Source organism: Xenopus tropicalis, chromosome 9 (genome assembly GCF_000004195.4).
Source record: "Xenopus tropicalis strain Nigerian chromosome 9, UCB_Xtro_10.0, whole genome shotgun sequence".
Lineage (NCBI taxonomy): Eukaryota > Metazoa > Chordata > Amphibia > Anura > Pipidae > Xenopus > Xenopus tropicalis.
In genome coordinates, this window is record NC_030685.2 from 1,761,409 (window position 1) to 1,777,423 (window position 16,015).

A 16,015-nucleotide genomic window follows, 5' to 3' on the forward strand; every position below is an offset into this window, starting at 1 on the left:
AACCTTGGCTCAGCCAATAGGCAGAGAGGATAGTGAGGAACTAATGATGGATCTCATTGGATACTGTTAGTTCTGCCAATAGGGCAGAGTTACTAGAGACACAGATTATCCCCCATAGATGAAGTATTATTACTTGAGTATAACTGATGGAAAGAGAAATGGTTGCTAGGCAACATAGGGATATCTGAGGGGGCAAAATATCATAGAAAATGTTGGCCAGTCGGACCCAGTGTAACTGTTCTACAGAATTAGCCTTTAGAAGGTCTCACATTCAGCACAATGTCCCCAAACTCAAGGGCAAGTAACACCGGAGGCTCAAGAGCAACAAGCTGAAGGCCCTGCCACGGCCCAATCCCAGCCCTCGTCTCAATCCCATTGGGAATCTCTGGCACCATTACAGGGGCATCCAACCAATCAACCAACCAACCAACCAACCAACCAGTCTGAACAACCTAGAGCAATGCTTTCTGGGAGAATGGGCCCAAGCCCTACCCGAATAGGCAGCAAAGCTGGTACTGTTGCAAAAGGGGGTCCAACCAACTACTGAAATGTGAAAATGTTTATTTTAGTAGATTTTTGTTCAAAAATAAAACATATATAATAAAATGACAAATTACTGTATGAGTTTTAGTGCTTTGAAATCACAGAGGGACCCCCATGGGTGTCGGGTTGTTATTGAGTAACATGAGAGAAGTGCCCAATATTGATAGTGATATCCTTATAAACAGCACAGTCTGACATCAGAACAGGCCGTTTATAACTTAAAGAGACAGGCACATAGTGTTGTTGTGTATCAGAACTAAATCGGAGAAGCCCAAAAGGGCCCAGATCCTTATGCCGCTGCTTTGAGAGTCCATGTTGCTGCCCCACAGCGCTCCAATTGGCACTTACATGGGTAGGTATTGGCACAGCAGCCATAGTGAGGCTGATTCATGGCAAATGGTACCTGGGCAGAGGCAAGAGGAGCTGTGAGTTGTGCCAATCCCCTTACTATTGCTATTGGGGTGCCCATGTTACAGCACTGCTGGCAGGCACTACTATGGACCAATTCAGAGCTCAGAATGGCTATGGGCAGTGGGGGCAAGAGCAGGGCATAGGGGGTAACTGCCTCCTGTTCCCATACAATACAATATTATTCACTCAGCCCATTCTGAGCTTCTTTCTCCAATATCGGTGCTGAGCCCACAAACATTAGACTATTCTGATAGAACTATTCCTCCCCTGAGCCCCCTTGGGTTGTGCCACTGAGTGATCTGCGGCTTCTCTGGCAGTCGAGTCTGACACTTAGTGCAACTGTTGCCTGAAACAAACTGCATTGATTGCTACATGAAATATTTAAATAGGAACAATAATTCTTGATCATATGTATATTGTAATGTGGGGAGGGAAATCTAATTGTACATAATGTGCCTGGTGTGTGGTGCCTGTACAATTACATTGTACAGACATCCATAGTATCTATAGATACAATAACTAGCAGTGAATCAGTATAATGAGTAGGAGGGATCTGCACGTTGATCTCTTGGCAAGGCCATACTTACCCAGTACTGGGGAATTAGTTAATGATTAGCTGCTAATCAGTCCTCTAACCAATGTAAAGACCAACACAAGCTCTTGTCAATCATTAAAGGAGACATATCCTATAAAAATGATGAATGTACCAGGGAATTATACTCCTCTAGATATAGAAGGAATGTGCTTAAAAAGTTGTGTTTCTGACTGATTTATTGAGAAATTCCCCCAAACCCCACTATCCCCGCCCATCTGTGCCACTTCCTGCTGCCTCCTTTCCCCCAAACCCCACTAGCCCCGCCCATCTGTTCCACTTCCTGCTGCCTCCTATCCCCCAAACCCCACTAGCCCCACCCATCTGTTCCACTTCCTGCTGCCTCCTTTCCCCCAAACCCCACTAGCCACGCCCATCTGTTAGTAAGGTGAGTGATGTGGGGCAAACACAGGGTTAATGCAAACGTTCTGGGGCTTTATATTCCTATAATTACACAGGGAATGTGCTGAGAAACGTAGTTTTTCAGACTGATTTATTGAGAAATTCCCCCAAAACCCCACTAGCCCCGCCCATCTGTTCCACTTCCTGCTGCCTCCTTTCCCAGGCTGTGCAGAGGGGCGAAGGCACTGTAGGATAGGAACCAATCAGCAGCTAGGCTGACCTGATAGGGAACTGAAGCCTGTCTGTGCTTGTGTGAGTGCAGGGCTGTGATTGGCTCTCCCCCTCCTACTGTGCCTCTGGCAGGGACCGTTAGGACACGCCCACCCCTCATGTGAAACCCAGACAGGGACCTGAGAGGATCTATAGGGGCCATTGTTACAGATAGGGTTAATTATTCATAATTGCCTACAGGGTTAGGGGGTTTTCCCATTTATTCAATATGTCTCCTTTAACTAGTAAATTACCAGTTAGGGCTGAATTACTGAATGGCTCCTTTATACACTGACATTGGTGCCAAGACTTCCCCAGTATCAGTGCCAGGACCAGGGCCGGAACTAGGGGGGGGCAGAAGAGGCAGCTGCCTAGGGAGCAACGATTAGGGGGTGCCAGGCAGGAACCTCTCCTACCCACCCCTAGTCCTCCTTCTTTGCCATTGCCCCCGCCACTTGTCATCCACCCATCACATTGCGCACCCTCCCCCCCCCATGACTGCTTCCTGTGTCAAAGGATTCAGTATTTTATAATTTATATATATATATATATATACACACACAGATGCAGCCAGCAAGTTTTCACACTCTGTCTCACCCTGTCCAGACACCATTATTTGAGTATTAAATCCTGCCTCTAGATGGCGCTAGAGTGCAAAGACTTGCCAGCAAAACACAACAGAAAACACCATAGACCACACGCCACCTGGTGGTACATTTTGGTATTTTTTTCTCTGTTTTAACTTGAAGAGACATTACATGGCAACATGGGAAAAGAACTTGGCTGCATCTGTATTATCAGCATTTTCTTTGGGTCTGTCAGTGTCATGACTGGTAACCCATAACCCAGAACAACTGCCCAGGTCCCGGTCACAGCTCACACTTCTGCCCATAGCAGGAACCTTTGGCTTCGGGTGGAGCCTCCGCTACTCGGGTGCCGCCAGGTCTTAAAGTGAGAGGAACAGGGCAAAGGTTCTGTCGATTTAAAAATACAAAAGTCTTTATTATTTATATATAATTAATAATATATTATTTATATATAGAGCTGTAGTGCATGATACTGCATAGCAACCTGCAGGCCCCTGGTTCAACTCCAGGCAGGGGGTTACAGTCAGGCTTGTGTTACATTGTTTCAGGAGTCAGAACCCCCAGTGCAGGGAATAGAAAAGGTCAGACACTGCTTCTTATAGCAATTATATATACAAATAATGCAAAAACAATTACAAATGTGTAATGAATGTATAGTGCAAAGTGGCTTAGAATTATATTTTCTTTTAAATGGCAAAAATTATATTCTTAGTTGACCTTTAAGAGACCCAGATTGTCATTATTGAGGGGTAGAACACGACTCCAGGAACTGTCTTTGACCTGAGAAGTAACTGAATGTCTCGTTCCATATAGTTGACCCATTTGGGCCGATGACCCCCCAGACTGCTTTCCCATAGTCCTAGTGGCACTCACACTCCAGCCGGTACCTTCTCCTCTTTAGCCTTGGGAATAGTAGAAGCACCAACCCCGGTGGAGGCTCCGGCACATTCATGGGGGGGCCATGTTCTTGCCCCCTCGCCATCAGATTGCAATGTTTGGCTGAAGCATCGACCCCCCCAGGCTGCTTATGGTGCCAATATTATGTCTCTGTAACAGGGCTAATTGGCCGGCCCCCAAATATCCTTCCGCTGGTCTCTGGGTCTGTGTGTGACCCGGTTCTCTTCTCCTCTACGGCAAAGGCCTTGGTTCTGCTGAATTCACTATGGGAGGAACATGGGAACATGAGAGAGAAACAGAACATCGTTAAATGGTTCCTCTAACGACCCCCCCCCCCCAGCCCCCACATTCCCAGTCCCACTGAGTCACTGTATAACTGGATATTCAGTAGTACCACAGGCTGGGGGTGAGTTAGAGAGACTGGAGAGAGACAGACCCCCCTGGCATTCCCAGCCCCCACATTCCCAGTCCCACTGAGACCCTGTATAACTGGATATTCAGTAGTACCACAGGCTGGGGGTGAGTTAGAGAGACTGGAGAGAGACAGACCCCCCTGGCATTCCCAGCCCCCACATTCCCAGTCCCACTGAGTCACTGTATAACTGGATATTCAGTAGTACCACAGGCTGGGGGTGAGTTAGAGAGACTGGAGAGAGACAGACCCCCCTGGCATTCCCAGCCCCCACATTCCCAGTCCCACTGAGACCCTGTATAACTGGATATTCAGTAGTACCACAGGCTGGGGGTGAGTTAGAGAGACTGGAGAGAGACAGACCCCCCTGGCATTCCCAGCCCCCACATTCCCAGTCCCACTGAGACCCTGTATAACTGGATATTCAGTAGTACCACAGGCTGGGGGTGAGTTAGAGAGACTGGAGAGAGACAGACCCAGTACCCACAGACTGCCAGTCCGGCCCTGGCGCATAGACTGAGTGCCCAGCCCAGTCTGACACAAGACTCACCTGTCACACTGAGGGCCCCGGTGCTTCTCTCTAGGGGTTCCCCCAGACTGGGGTGCCGGACCTGGCAGATAAATTGCACCCCCTGCTCAGTGGCAGAATCGACAGAGACAATAAGTAGAGCTGTTCCACAGAAAGTTCCGTCACTTTGCCTCTCGGGCTCCATCGTCAGAAAATACTTCTCACTGGTAAAAAGGGGGATCCGCTCCCGAACCCCCACTTCTATCCTGAACCATCTCAGCTCCAGACACAGTGGGAAATACCCCCAGATCTTACACTGGAATCTGCCCTCTTTGCCGTGTATCAGGGTATCTGGCTTTATTATCTCCCCCATCCGTGGGCGCCAAGGAAAATCTGAAATATATAAAACCTGGTATAAAGTAAAGTATAGGGATTCCTCTGTACTAAGCACAATTCAGCAGGAACAGCCCCCTAAGTTTGCCCATAGCCTGTACAGAGAGATACCATAAAACTATGGCACATAGGGATTCCCCTGTACTAAGCACAATTCAGCAGGAACAGCCCCCTAAGTTTGCCCATAGCCTGTACAGAGAGATACCATAAAACTATGGCACATAGGGATTCCCCTGTACTAAGCACAATTCAGCAGGAACAGCCCCCTAAGTTTGCTCATAGCCTGTACAGAGAGATACCATAAAACTATGGCACATAGGGATTCCTCTGTACTAAGCACAATTCAGCAGGAACAGCCCCCTAAGTTTGCTCATAGCCTGTACAGAGAGATACCATAAAACTATGGCACATAGGGATTCCCCTGTACTAAGCACAATTCAGCAGGAACAGCCCCCTAAGTTTGCCCATAGCCTGTACAGAGAGATACCATAAAACTATGGCACATAGGGATTCCCCTGTACTAAGCACAATTCAGCAGGAACAGCCCCCTAAGTTTGCTCATAGCCTGTACAGAGAGATACCATAAAACTATGGCACATAGGGATTCCTCTGTACTAAGCACAATTCAGCAGGAACAGCCCCCTAAGTTTGCTCATAGCCTGTACAGAGAGATACCATAAAACTATGGCACATAGGGATTCCCCTGTACTAAGCACAATTCAGCAGGAACAGCCCCTAAGTTTGCCCATAGCCTGTACAGAGAGATACCATAAAACTATGGCACATAGGGATTCCCCTGTACTAAGCACAATTCAGCAGGAACAGCCCCCTAAGTTTGCTCATAGCCTGTACAGAGAGATACCATAAAACTATGGCACATAGGGATTCCCCTGTACTAAGCACAATTCAGCAGGAACAGCCCCCTAAGTTTGCCCATAGCCTGTACAGAGAGATACCATAAAACTAAGGCACATAGGGATTCCCCTGTACTAAGCACAATTCAGCAGGAACAGCCCCCTAAGTTTGCCCATAGCCTGTACAGAGAGATACCATAAAACTATGGCACATAGGGATTCCCCTGTACTAAGCACAATTCAGCAGGAACAGCCCCCAAGTTTGCTCATAGCCTGTACAGAGAGATACCATAAAACTATGACACATAGGGACTCCCCTGTACTAAGCACAATTCAGCAGGAACAGCCTCATAAGTTTGGTTTGGAGATTGGAAAGATCAGGCCAATGGGAAGGGCAGTGCACTTACCCCTGGCAGAGAACTCCCGGGACCCCTGCCCGGCGCCGGATTGTTGGTTCCAGGTCACTTGCACTTTGAATCCTGGATGTATGAAGAGTTGCCCCGGGATCTTACACTCACTCTCAATATTAAAGGTGCTGCTGCCGGAGCTCAAAGTAACTTTCTCATTGGATTCCAGATCCTCGTAGTAAACAACTCCACAGCTCCATCTGATCTGGATCCCTCTGGGGTAAAACTCCCGCAGGGTCAGGCAGCTCAGAACCTCTCCGGAGTCACTCAGGGAAAGTGCCATGGAATCCTGGGGCTTCACTGGGAAATAACAACATTATCCCCCCACTGCTACTATAGGCACCATCTCTCCCTACTATACCTGCTATCCCACAGCCCCAGTCCCTTCCCAGAGGCTATTATCCCCCCACTGCTACTATAGGCACCATCTCTCCCTACTATACCTGCTATCCCACAGCCCCAGTCCCTTCCCAGAGGCTATTATCCCACTGCTACTATAGGCACCATCTCTCCCTACTATACCTGCTATCCCACAGCCCCAGTCCCTTCCCAGAGGCTATTATCCCCCCACTGCTACTATAGGCACCATCTCTCCCTACTATACCTGCTATCCCACAGCCCCAGTCCCTTCCCAGAGGCTATTATCCCCCACTGCTACTATAGGCATCATCTCTCCCTACTATACCTGCTATCCCACAGCCCCAGTCCCTTTCCCAGAGGCTATTATCCCCCCACTGCTACTATAGGCACCATCTCTCCCTACTATACCTGCTATCCCACAGCCCCAGTCCCTTCCCAGAGGCTATTATCCCCCACTGCTACTATAGCACCATCTCTCCCTACTATACCTGCTATCCCACAGCCCACAGTCCCTTCCCAGAGGCTATTATCCCCACTGCTACTATAGGCACCATCTCTCCCTACTATACCTGCTATCCCACAGCCCCAGTCCCTTCCCAGAGGCTATTATCCCCCCACTGTTACTATAGGCACCATCTCTCCCTACGTATACCTGCTATTCCCACAGCCCAGTCCCTTCCCAGAGGCTATTATCCCCCCCACTGCTACTATAGGCACCATCTCTCCCTACTATACCTGCTATCCCACAGCCCCAGTCCCTTCCCAGAGGCTATTATCCCCCACTGCTACTATAGGCACCATCTCTCCCTACTATACCTGCTATCCCACAGCCCCAGTCCCTTCCCAGAGGCTATTATCCCCCCACTGCTACTATAGGCACCATCTCTCCCTACTATACCTGCTATCCCACAGCCCCAGTCCCTTCCCAGAGGCTATTATCCCCCCACTGCTACTATAGGCACCATCTCTCCCTACTATACCTGCTATCCCACAGCCCCAGTCCCTTCCCAGAGGCTATTATCCCCCCACTGCTACTATAGGCACCATCTCTCCCTACTATACCTGCTATCCCACAGCCCCAGTCCCTTCCCAGAGGCTATTATCCCCCCACTGCTACTATAGGCACCATCTCTTCCTACTATACCTGCTATCCCACAGCCCCAGTCCCTTCCCAGAGGCTATTATCCCCCCACTGCTACTATAGGCACCATCTCTCCCTACTATACCTGCTATCCCACAGCCCCAGTCCCTTCCCAGAGGCTATTATCCCCCCACTGCTACTATAGGCACCATCTCTCCCTACTATACCCGCTATCCCACAGCCCCAGTCCCTTCCCAGAGGCTATTATCCCCCCACTGCTACTATAGGCACCATCTCTCCCTACTATACCTGCTATCCCACAGCCCCAGTCCCTTCCCAGAGGCTATTATCCCCCCCACTGCTACTATAGGTACCATCTCTCCCTACTATACCTGCTATCCCACAGCCCCAGTCCCTTCCCAGAGGCTATTATCCCCCCACTGCTACTATAGGCACCATCTCTCCCTACTATACCTGCTATCCCACAGCCCCAGTCCCTTCCCAGAGGCTATTATCCCACTGCTACTATAGGCACCATCTCTCCCTACTATACCTGCTATCCCACAGCCCCAGTCCCTTCCCAGAGGCTATTATCCCACTGCTACTATAGGCACCATCTCTCCCTACTATACCTGCTATCCCACAGCCCCAGTCCCTTCCCAGAGGCTATTATCCCCCCACTGCTACTATAGGCACCATCTCTCCCTACTATACCTGCTATCCCACAGCCCCAGTCCCTTCCCAGAGGCTATTATCCCCCCACTGCTACTATAGGCACCATCTCTCCCTACTATACCTGCTATCCCACAGCCCCAGTCCCTTCCCAGAGGCTATTATCCCACTGCTACTATAGGCACCATCTCTCCCTACTATACCTGCTATCCCACAGCCCCAGTCCCTTCCCAGAGGCTATTATCCCCCCACTGCTACTATAGGCCTACTATACTATACCTACTATACCCACAACTTACATTTCCTCCTGTAGACAAGAAACCAAAGCGCCGCCGCTATCCCGGCTCCAATGAGCAGCATGGTGAGAAATATGGCCGCCACAACGGTCTCTGGGGTATATCTCCGCTCCTCTCCTGCAGTAGAACATTATTGTCCCTAGTGAGTAGGTAACGGCCCATAGAGCATCGTATATACCATCAGGGCAGGGTAACTTACCCATAGGGCAATAGAAGCCCCACAAGGCAACCCTGCCATTGGCAGAAGCAGTAGAACGGAGTTGTGGCTCCTTCCTGGGGTCTTAATTTTTTTGAAAATTATATTTTAAAATTGTGCTCAGAGAAAATAAATGTTTTACAGGCTCGAGCGTGAATAAAGGGTTACTTATAGGGCACCTATTGGTGGAATGAGTCTCACCTCTATAGACCAACTGGAGATCCTTGAGAAGAGGCTCCGGCAGGGACTTGTGTTCCACTTGGCAGGAGTAAGTCCCCTCTCTCTGGCCTCCCCCAGGGGCCACACTCAGTGAGTTGCTCAGTGTGTAGGTGCCGTCTGCATTACTCCATGTCCTTATGTCTATGTTAGAGGAATGGGGTATGGGCTCCCCATCCCTGAGCCAAGTTACCCCAATATCCATAGGGTAGAACCCACTCACTGAGCAGCGCAGGTTCGCCCTAGATCTACTTATCGTCACCACGGGAACGGCTGTAAAATTATAAAAAAGAAGAAAAAGTGACTGGTACAGAGAGAAGAACGAGCGGCACAAGATGGCGCCTATCAACCCCATTGTGCTGCTCATCATTATGGGAACAGGTAGGGCAAACTGGGTTGTACTGGGAGGGGGCTGTGTAAACTCATATTTACCTCCTGGACCGATTGGACCCTCATAACGTTCTAGTACACAATAGCTCTTGTGTTGTCACTGCGAGTGTAAATATCTTTCTCTTGCTCCAATTGGGATTTGCCAAGTACCATAGAGACCCAGTTGTAGCCCTGAGGTGAAACCTAATTATAACCAAGGGAAGAAGCTTTCGGAGCCAAATCTGACGGGATGTGACTTGTGGTTTTTAGGTTTAGGGAGACCAGGAAACTCACAAGCCAACTTTGTGGCTCATAAAGGGACAGGGCCTCGGCCACAGAACAACGGGTCTCAGGAACTTCTGCTGGACCTTCTTCAGATGAACGTGGAAGAGAAGGAACATGTTCCCACCTTCTCCTGCCCATCATGACTGGAGGTGGGTGTGCTAGTGGGATTGGGGTGAAGGGAGGCCACCCTAGGCTCTCTAGCTCAAGCGATGAGTTTGTTTTCCAAGTGGCAATTTACATTATTGCCAGTGGGAAAGCATTTTTAGTCATTCGCGGTTGAGGACATTTTTCAGTCTCTCTTCTGCACACAGTGACTTGGCAGAACAGGAATTGGAAAGTGGTGTAGGGACACATAGGGTTAACAGGCCCTACGGCTTTAAATCCCTACACTTCCTATTTCATAATTGCTTATTAGCATATTTCTATCATTGGCCCATAGGCGACTGACCACTTCCTGCCACCCTTTAATATAGCGTTTGGTGTGGGGTGGTCCTTCCTCTTTGGCCTTCAGCTGAGGGACCCTACCTCTAGTGAAGATGGGGAGCAGGGACCCCAGTATACAGGAATAGCTACTGTTATAGCATGTTCTGGGAAGATAGAGTGCAGGATTAATTAGTAGCAGCAGCCTGTGCTCCAACGAGGATTGATAGCAGGGAGTATTTCTCCCATAGGCTCTGCTTGCCTGAGTGAAGGGACCACAGTACTGACAAGGATTCAGGCTTAGTTTATCTCCCTGACCCATTTCTGCTGTATGGGATCCGGACCACATGAGGCATTGAAACCCAAAAAGGTGATACATAAACCCCCTAAACTGTCTCCATAGTGGTGCCATAGATCTGTGCTCTATTTGTGAATGTACCTGGTACTCACTACCATTCAACTACCTCAAGTACTGTGAGTATCTACCCCATGGACAATTCAATACATCTGGCAATAGAGAGGTGTAGTTGCCATACACCATTCTCCCTATACTCTTCCAGGTTAGCGAAAAGCCCATCCCGGGGAAAGAGTCCAATGTAACCTGTGTTCTATCTCTAGTAGCCGGACTAGGCCTAACTGAACTATAACTAACTATAACTAAAACCATGGATTCTTAATCAGAACAATAAGCAGAAAGGATCATCAGCTCAGGTCTATTCATTGTGCAGCAGGGTTTACTTCCCTTATAAATACATTTATTGCTCACCTTCCACTTGTAATTCCATGACATGTTCTTGTTTCATGTTATAACTCACAACACACGTGTAGGTTCCCTCATCAGAGACAGTTACATTGGAGACCGACAGAGACACCCTCCCTTCCTCTATGGCCTGAACATCCAGAGACAGTCCGGCTTGGGAGAGGGTCCGACCCTTGTTGTACCTAAGAATCTCCTTGTCTCTGAAGGTCCAGATGATGGACAACACCGAGTGGTCAATGGGAGATTTGCCCAAAGAGAAGGTGCAAGGGAGGGAAGTTGTAGAACCCAGAAGGGCTTTGTGAGAGGGAGGATCCGATACCTTCAGTGCAGAACCTGCAGGGAGCCATATTGGGTCAGTACCGTGCCCAAACTCTGCCTTGGCTGTTACTTCTAAATCAGCTCTTTGCCATCTTGGCGAGTCAGGAAGGAATTTTCCCCCCTTTGAGGCAAATTCAAGAGGCTAAAGATGGAGTTTTTTGGCTTTCCCTGAATCGGTAGCAGTTGGGCAGGAGATAATATGGGATAAAATGGGATATAATGGGATATAATGGGATATAATGGCATAAAATAGGATATAATGGCATATAATGGGATAAAATGGGATATAATGGGATATAATGGCATAAAACGGGATATAATGGGATATAATGGCATAAAATGGGATATAATTGGATATAATGGCATAAAATGGGATAAAATGGCATATAATGGGATAAAATGGGATACAATGGGCTATAATGGGATATAATGGGAAATAATGGTCTATAATGGGATATAATGGCATTAAATGGGATATAATGGGATATAATGGCATAAAATGGGATATAATGGGATATAATGGCATAAAATGGGATATAATGGGCTATAATGGGATATAATGGGATATAATGGCATAAAATGGGATAAAATTGGATATAATGGGCTATAATGGGCTATAATGGGCCAATATAAGCTTATCCTCCATTCAAGCCTTCATCAACAGAAAATAGCAACCCACAGAGCTTGCAATCTAAGCAACATTCCCATATACATTATTACACCTGATATCAAATAGGACTTAACCCCTGCCGCGCTCACTGAAAAAACACAAATGATAATAAAAACAAAAGTCTTGATTTTGCCGCTGCCAAGGCTAGAAAGTGAAGTTAAAATTCACAAACCCCATAAAATCAAGTAAAAGTAGAAGGAGGGGCCCCTCCATGTATATTATATGAGCCCCCGGTGCATTATGCAATAAATATACAGTATAGAGCCTTATAGCCCACAGTACAGCATATATATATATAGAGAGAGAGATAATATTGCTGTATATTAGTACAGGTATGGGATCTCTTATCCAGAAACACATTATCCAGAAAGTTACGAATTACGAAAAGCCCATCTCCCATAGACTCCATTATAAGCAAATAATTCTAATTTTTAATATGTAATAATAAAACAGTACTTGTACTTGATCCCAACTAAGATATAATTACCCCTTATTGGGGGCAGAACAGTCCTATTGGGTTTATTTAATGGTTAAATGATTCCCTTTTCTCTGTAATAATAAAACAGTACCTGTACTTGATCCCAACTAAGATATAATTACCCCTTATTGGGGCAGAACAGCCCTATTGGGTTTATTTAATGGTTAAATGATTCCCTTTTCTCTGTAATAATAAAACAGTACCTGTACTTGATCCCAACTAAGATATAATTACCCCCTTATTGGGGCAGAACAGCCCTATTGGGTTTATTTCATGGTTAAATGATTCCCTTTTCTCTGTAATAATAAAACAGTACCTGTACTTGATCCCAACTAAGATATAATTACCCCTTATTGGGGGCAGAACAGCCCTATTGGGTTTATTTAATGGTTAAATGATTCCCTTTTCTCTGTAATAATAAAACAGTACCTGTACTTGATCCCAACTAAGATATAATTACCCCTTATTGGGGGCAGAACAGCCCTATTGGGTTTATTTCATGGTTAAATGATTCCCTTTTCTCTGTAATAATAAAACAGTACCTGTACTTGATCCCAACTAAGATATAATTACCCCTTATTGGGGCAGAACAGCCCTATTGGGTTTATTTAATGTTTTATTGATTTTGTAGTAGACTAAAGGTATGAGGATCCAAATTATGGAAAGACCCCTTATCCGGATTGCCCTTGATTCTGGATAATGGGTCCTATATCTGTACTTGGATTTAATCCCATATACATTAATTACAGGTTTAAGTTGATTGGAACTATAACTGATACTGAATATCTGTTCTATTCCCTGCACTGCTGGTTCTGACAACAAACCCCTGAACCCCTCCAATAGGTGCAGGAAATGGACAGAGTCGCCCCCTTGTCTGGGGGAAACCCCTTTATATTAATCCAATTTCCCATTAATAACATTGGAAGCATCATGTTTATCAGCAGCCGAGTAACAGAACGAGAGGATCCCCAGTCACTGAGGGGAGGATCTGCAGCCCAGTTGCCCCACCCAATTGCCCCCCAGTCCCAGTAAGACTTACAGACTGAGCTGCAGCAAATCCAGGAGAGAAGGCAGAATGTACCCAGCAGCGGCCGCGCCATTTCCCATCCCTCTGGGAAGTAAAGACCGACTGCTGCTGCTTTCGCTTTCCCAGTCTCACGATTCCCGGAAGTGCAGCGCTTCCCCTTTATGCCAAATACATTTTAAAGTGATAGCGACACTAAAAAACTACTCTTCAAAATATGAATGTATGTAAAAAGTTCCCTATAGGTCACATAGATCATTTTTCACAGAAACTATTACTATTATAGCAAAATTATAAATAGCATGCAAAGGCAGTTATAAAAAGGGTTTCATTTCTGGTGTCGGTATCTCTTTAAAGGGGCACTAAATCTATTTATGGGCCTCTATGGGTCGCGCTGGGCTCTATGGGGGCTCTATGGGCCGCACTGGGCTCTATGGGCCGCTCGGGGCTCTATGGGCCACACTGGGCTCTATGGGGGCTCTATGGGCCGCACTGGGCTCTATGGGCCGCTCAGGGCTCTATGGGCCGCTCAGGGCTCTATGGGCCGCTCAGGGCTCTATGGGCCGCACAGGGCTCTATGGGCTGCACTGGGCTCTATGGGCCGCACTGGGCTCTATGGGGGCTCTATGGGCCGCACTGGGCTCTATGGGCCGCACTGGGCTATATGGGGGCTCTATGGGCCGCACTGGGCTCTATGGGCCGCACTGGGCTATATGGGCCGCGCAGGGCTCTATGGGCCGCACTTGCCTCTATGGGCCGCACTGGGCTCTGTGGGCCGCGCTGGGCTCTATGGTGGGCCGCTCGGGGCTCTATGGGCCACACTGGGCTCTATGGGCCGCGCAGGGCTCTATGGGGGCTCTATGGGCCGTAACTGGGCTCTATGGGCCGCACTTGCCTCTATGGGCCGCACTGGGCTCTATGGGGGCTCTATGGGCCGCTCGGGGCTCTATGGGCCGCACTGGGCTCTATGGGCCGCACTGGGCTCTATGGGCCGCTCGGGGCTCTATGGGCCGCTCGGGGCTCTATGGGCCGCTCGGGGCTCTATGGGCCGAACGGGGCTCTATGGGCCGCACTGGGCTCTATGGGCCGCTCGGGGCTCTATGGGCCGCTCGGGGCTCTATGGGGCTCTATGGGCCGCTCGGGGCTCTATGGGCCGCACTGGGCTCTATGGGCCGCACTGGGCTCTATGGGCCGCACTGGGCTCTATGGGCCGCTCAGGGCTCTATGGGCCGCTCAGGGCATGGGGTTCAGTCCAGGGTTTCTATACCTTTTGTTCTGCTTAGCTGCCCCGAGCCTGACCCAATCCCCCCCCTCCCCGGGGCCTCACATTCCAGTCCCATTACACAGCGGTTCTGTTGAAATGAGTCGGGATGTGGCCTCCCTGCAGGGGAAATGTTTCCTTATCAAGTAAATAAATCCTAATACAGAAACACTAACACCCAGCAGTAACCCTGCCCCACTGCGCCCCCTAGTGTTGCTATAGAAGCTGCCGAAAAATTATTATTGTATTAGAACAATTATAGATGCAAGGAAATTCCCCAATGAGAATTCTACTGATAAAAACATCATTATAAATGCAGAAGAAGTGACCAATGAGAACACTGATTAGATTCCCAGCACTATATCAGCCATTTTGATATTACCTTACATATAGAGATAATGATGGCATTTTCCCGTCATTATATGGCACAGGAATCAGACATGGGGATAAAGGGACAGACTTGTTCAGTGCTGGGAAACTGTGCTTATTGCTCCCAACTCCAATTGCAGGAACAGAGAACAGGGAGCCGGATTTACTCACATCAGCTGGGATTCTCATTGGGGGATTTCTTGCATTTTAATGGGGGAAAGTTTTATTGGGCAACATTTATTCCCTTCATCATGTGACACAGGAATCAAATTCTCATTGGAGGATTTTTCACATTTTAAAGCAGCGGCTTTTTGTGGAAATTCCAGGAAAATTCTTCGAAAAGTTTTATTGGGCAATATTGCTTTAAGAACCCAACCCTGATGTTGGGACTACAGCTCCCAGCATGCCTCACCCTTCATTATATGTGACATTATTCTGGGATTTGTAGTCCGGCAACAGCTGAGTAACGTTTGGTTGAGCCGCGCTGTGCCGCAGGGTTTAGTTTCCCTTTAGAAACAGAGCAAAATGGAACCCAGACAATAATGAGACACAGTTTATAGCTACATTGTATCTAATCATTTGATTCTATGCACATTTATTCCACTATCACAGTTTGGGTTCATCAGTACCAGGAAACATTACAACTCTGTGTTACAAACAGAAGAGTATCCAGCAATACTGATTGGACGGCAGAGCTACCATATATAATACTGTGTGGAACATTCCGCCGGGCCTGGTTCCATAAAACCTCCACTATCACTTTTATGGGGTGTTTAAACCTTTAAAAGTGCTTAAAGGGAAACTAAACCTAACGGTAAAGCTGCCCCACTGCGCCCCCTAGTGTTGCTATAGAAGTTGCCAAAAAAACATAATTACAGATACAAGAAAATTCACCAATCTCTGTGCCATATAATGAAGGGGAAAATGACATCATTATCTCTATATGTAAGGTACCAGCAAGGGGCCTGACACTCATTGGTCAACTCTTTTGCATTTATAATGAGGTTTTTCTTCAGTAGAATTC

At 47.7% G+C, this 16,015-nt stretch overlaps 1 non-coding gene across 1 annotated transcript; it reads right to left on the reverse strand.

Annotated features, from left to right (window-relative positions):
* Positions 1–3,130: 3,130 nt before the first annotated feature.
* On the reverse strand, positions 3,131–13,482 carry LOC100145016. Its single transcript, XR_004220382.1, has 7 exons — positions 13,377–13,482; positions 10,878–11,204; positions 9,023–9,310; positions 8,629–8,742; positions 6,217–6,516; positions 4,605–4,955; positions 3,131–3,905 (listed from the first exon to the last, which is right to left on the reverse strand). It is a non-coding gene; the product is annotated as an uncharacterized LOC100145016 (transcript).
* Between the last annotated feature and the right edge of the window lie 2,533 nt (positions 13,483–16,015).